This window comes from Rhinopithecus bieti, unplaced genomic scaffold (genome assembly GCF_001698545.2).
Source record: "Rhinopithecus bieti isolate Rb0 unplaced genomic scaffold, ASM169854v2 scaffold_6536, whole genome shotgun sequence".
NCBI classification, from domain to species: domain Eukaryota; kingdom Metazoa; phylum Chordata; class Mammalia; order Primates; family Cercopithecidae; genus Rhinopithecus; species Rhinopithecus bieti.
Genome location: NW_016805524.1, coordinates 2,321,278 through 2,326,544, shown reverse-complemented (window position 1 = coordinate 2,326,544; position 5,267 = coordinate 2,321,278).

Sequence of the window (5,267 nt, the reverse complement as noted above, 5' to 3'; positions counted from 1 at the left end):
AAAAAAAAAAAAAAAAAAAAAGAATCTGAATGCCTTCAGTTGTTGAAAGATGAATTTTTTTTTTCTTGAGATGAAATTTCGTTCTTGTTACCCAGGCTGGAGTGCAATGGGGCGGTCTTAGCTCACTGCAACCTCTGCCTCCCGAGTTCAAGTGATTCTCCTGCCTCAGCCTCCCAAGTAGCTGGGATTACAAGCGCCTGCCACCATGCCTAGCTAATTTTTGTATTTTCAGTAGAGACAGGGTTTCTCCATGTTGGCCAGGCTTGTCTCAAACTCCTAACCTCAGGTGATTCGCCCACCTCGGCTTCCCAAAGTGCTGGGATTACAGGTGTGAGCCACTGTACCAGGCCGAAATATAATTTTTTTTCTTCTTTTGAGACTGAATTTTGCTCTTGTTGCCCATGCTGGAGTGCAGTGGCGCGATCTTGGCTCACTGCAACCTCCACTTCCCAGGGTCAAGCAATTCCCCTGTCTTAGCCTCCCGAGTAGCTGGGATTATGGCATATACCACCATGCCTGACTAATTTTTTGTATTTTTAGTAGAGACGGGGTTTCATCATATTGGTCAGGCTGGTCTTGAACTCCTGACCTCAGGTGATCTGCCTGCCTCAGCCTCCCAAAGTGTTGAGATTACAGGCATGAGCCACTGCGCCCGGCTGAAAGATGAACTTTTTATATTGATTGGAAGAGCTATTTTAGACTTGCTAGACATAAATTTTAATCATATATCACTCTTGTGAAAGAAAAAGAGAGAATTTGGTTAAGGTATTCCTAAAATTCACACTCACAGTTCAGTGCTAATGAATCACTTTTTGACTTGGAATTCCCAATGTCTGTGGGTTTTTAAAAATTATTATTATTTTTTTTTTGAGGGAGCCTTGCTCTGTTGCCAGGCTGGAGTGCAATGGCGTAATCTCAGCTCACTGCAACCTCCACCTCCTGGGTTCAAGTGATTTGCCTGCCTCAGCCTCCAAAAGTGCTGGGACTACAGGCCCCCGCCACCACACCTGGCTAATTTTTGTACTTTTAGTAGAGACAGGGTTTCACCATGTTGGCCAGGATGGTCTCGATCTCTTGACCTCGTGATCCACCCACCTTGGCCTCCCAAAGTGCTGGGATTAGAGGCATGAGCCACAGTGCTCAGCCTTGGTTTGTGTAGTTTTTGACTGGAGGATTGCACCAGCTGGACATGGTAGTACACAACTGTAATCTCAGCTTCTTGGGAGGCTGAGGTGGGAGGATTGCTTAAGGCCAGGAGTTCAAGACCAGCCTGGGCAACATAGCGAGACTCCATCTCTAAAAAATAAAAATTAAAAGAAGATTGTAGTCATTCTTAGGCTGTTCACCTGTATGTAATGTGTCATCTTTCTCTGACTGCTTTCATGGTTTCCCTTTTCATCACTGGCATTCATCCATTTGATTGTGGTGTGTCTTGGTGCATGTATGTTGATGTGTCTATAAGTAAATGAGTGTGGGTGGTGCATGTGTTTTATCCTACTTGAGGCTTGTGAGCTTCTTGGATCTGTGGGTGTATATCATTCATCAAATTTGGAAAATTTTGTCTTTCATTAAATATTGCTGTTATGCCATAGTTCACCTCTTTCTTCACAGATCTACTTCTTCACACACATTCGGGTCTGCTCCTCTGTGATTTCTGTGTACTTCTCTTTCTTGGGGAAAACTGAGAAGAGAGAATTCAGTGGGATGAACTGTAGTCTCCATCAATGCCATTGGTCTTGAGACCACGAGTGGCACTCGCCTTCTTTCTCCTCCTCCATTCATTCTAAATTCCCCTTATCCTCAGCAGTCACCTCAGCAGGCCTTGGCTTCCCTGGGGATGTGACCCAAATCTTCATTCCTGAGGGCTCTGAGTCTTTCAGTCTAGATTTGCTGTATGTGTCCATTCACAGTTACAATGGGTCCAGGGAATTCTGGGATGCACTGGACAGCCCTACTTCCTCCTGCCAATCAGGGTTAATTGTCCTGCCACTGTAGTGACTCTTCTCACCTGCTGATCCTGGGCATGCGAAGTCCTAGGTGTGCCAGTGGTGGCCATAACTTGTAGATCAATGGACCCTTACCATGTCCACTGGCAAGTGTGCTTTCTTCGAGATCAGGACCTCCAACACTGTAGCACCCAGAGTTTCAGGGATGACAAGGATAAAATTCCCCAGTAGGCTATAGGGAATCATGTTGAAAGGGGCCATTCCTGCTTCCATCCCTTGAGTCCTGGATCCACATATTCTCTGATAAAGGACATAGTGCCATATAGAGGTTTCTGATTCAGTGCATAAGTTGAATCCTGAAGAAGGGTGACTCCAAGCTAGCACTTCCCACTGTTTTTCAGGAAGCTGTGAGGCCAGCTGCTTCAGCCTGGTGCAGTCTGTCATATGACCATGGACCCTATGGCCAGGGTCCCCCTCCTGCCCCACCTTCACTAGGAAGTTGGGCCTCTTGTCAGATGCTCTGCTGCTTGTAATTCTATGTTTGTGAATCAGGAATCCCCTAAGTCTGGCAGAGGCTCTGTGGGCAGGGAAGGTCAATCCATGCCCGGGTATCTAAAGCGAAGAGGATGAACTGCTGACCCTTCAAGATTGAAGGGGCATGACGTGGTTGGCTTCCACAGATCTGGCCTGGAGATACAGAGCCACAGTGGGGCTCAGTATTGGTCCCTGTTGCTCACAAGTTGGACATTCAGAGGCAGCAATGGCTAGCTCTGCCTTGGTGAGTGAAAATCCATGTTGTTGGGCCCATGCACAGCCCTGTCTCTGCCACGGTGGGCACGCCATTCATGTCTCTAGCCATTCTGTGGTGACTGATGGTGGCTCTTGTCCACTGGCAAGTCATTTTGTCTACTTGGTTGTTCAGTGCGTGTTCTGTGGTAGATGTTTCCAGTGGGCATTAACGTGCAAATCAGAAGTCCTTGAACTGTCTACCCATTTCCATATGCCTCTTTCTCAGGATTCCTTGTCTGTAATCTTCCAATGTGTTTCCTTCCAAGTCCCTGACCAGATGGTCAGACTATTGGCCATTGGCCAGGAATTTGTACATATTTTCCCTTCAGGCCACTTTTCCTCATATGTATCTACTCCTTGCAGCTTCCCGCATTGAGAACATTGTTCCCTCTTTCCAGGTCACCCATCAGTGTGGCTAATGTCTGCTTTTAACTCTACCCATAAACTAAGCAGATCCATCTGTAAACCAAGCTTGGGCTTCTTCCTCCTCGTTTAGCCAGTCATATGGGCTCTCCCTAGCAGGCTGTACACATAACCAGGGGAGGGCATGGGTGCATCTGTGGTGGGTGACATGGGCCTCTGGCCTTCTTGCTCATGCAGCTTACTCATGCCCTATGGCTCCTCCAGGACCCAATCCTGACAGATCACTTCTACTTTATGATTGCCGCTGGCCACGTGTGACATTTTGACTTGTTGGGTTCAACAGAACCCAGTTCCCAGCAGTCACTTATGGACGTATGGTCACATGGTGTTTGGTGGCCAAGGGTTCTATCTCCACCAGGCTCCAGTAACAGTTGCTTCTCAAACAGCATAAGCTGCTCTGCTGTGGATGTCATGGTCTTGCTCCAGAATCCTAGGAGGCTGCGATCTGATTCTTCCACCAGAGCTCGCCATTACCCATCCCCTCTCACTACCTCTTTTCCAACCACTGACCACCCCTACCCCCACCAACACCATAGGGTCTGAAGATCAGATGGTCCAAGTAGCAGTGCTGTTTGCACTGTGGCCTGGACCTGTCACATAACCCTTTCCTGCTCCAGGCCTTACTCAAAGCTGGAAGCCTTCTGTGTCACCTGGTATACAGGCTGGAGAAGTATTCCTACATGTGGAAGGCATTGAATAGTAGTTCTCGGAGTGGAGGGTGTTACCTGAGAAACCCAAATAGCTCTACCAGGAGCTGTGCCTCCTGGTTTGTGGTGGGAGATTCCAGATGCAGCAATTTGCCTTCCACTTTGGAGTGGTTATCTTGGCATGCCCTCCATCACTGGACCTCTGAGAGTGTCACTGAAGTGGCCCGTCCCTGAGTCATCATAGCATTTACTTCCCACGAGCTTACCAAGACTTCTAGTATATGAGCCTCTCGTCTGTCCTGTGCAATCAGCCCTACGTCACTGATAGAACGGGTCAGTGTCATGTTCTGTTTGATGTATGCGTGGTTCAGGTTCTCTTTGGACTATATCATGACAGAAGTTGGGAAAGTTAATATGGTCCTGAAATAAACTATAAATGACTATTCCTGTTTCTCTTGTTTGAAAGCAAATATTTCTCGTTCTCTTTTTCTTTCTTTTTGTTTTTGAGACGGGGTTTTGCTCGTTGCCCAGGCTGGAGTGCAATGGCGGATCTCGGCTCACTGCAAGCTCCGCCTCCTGGGTTCAAGCAATTCTCCTGCCTCAGCCTCCTGAGTAGTTGGGATTACAGATGCCCGCCACCACACCCAGCTATTTTGTGTATTTTTTTTAGTAGAGGCAGTGTTTCACTATGTTGGCCAGGCTGGTCTCAAACTCCTGACCTCAGGTGATCCATCCGCCTCAGCCTCCCAAAGTGCTGGGATTACAGGCGTGAGCCACCGCGCCCGGCTCTCTTTTCTAATTACAGTGGAAGAGAATGCATTTGCCAAATCACTGGCTGCATCATCACGTACTTGATGCCCAGTCTGCTACAGTGGCACTACCACATCCAGCATTGCAGCTGCAATCAGAAATTGAAGTTGGTTACATCTGTGGTTGTCTACAGTCATTCTCCAGGGTGCATCAGCAGGGGCCACCCTGCAAATGCTAAGGGCCAGCACTCTGTATTCTATATGAAGGTCTTTAACGGTGCTCATCTGCACTGCCCCACTCCACCCCAAGGCAGTGTAGGCCAGCAACCCATCTCAAAACAAAAAAATGAAAACAAAAGCAAACAAAAACTCTCCAATGGCTTCCATACTTAGAGTAAGAACCAGGTTCCTTGCTCTGATCCTTGCGACCTTGGATGATCTGGCCCCAGGCTGCGTCAAGCTCGGGAGTCTTTTTTTTTTTTTTTTTTGAGACGGAGTCTCACTCTGTCGCCCAGGCTGGAGTGCAGTGGCCAGATCTCAGCTCACTGCAAGCTCCGCCTCCCGGGTTCACGCCATTCTCCTGCCTCAGCCTCCCGAGTAGCTGGGACTACAGGCGCCCGCCACCTCGCCTGGCTAGTTTTTTGTATTTTTTAGTAGAGACGGGGTTTCACAGTGTTAGCCAGGATGGTCTCGATCTCCTGACCTCGTGATCC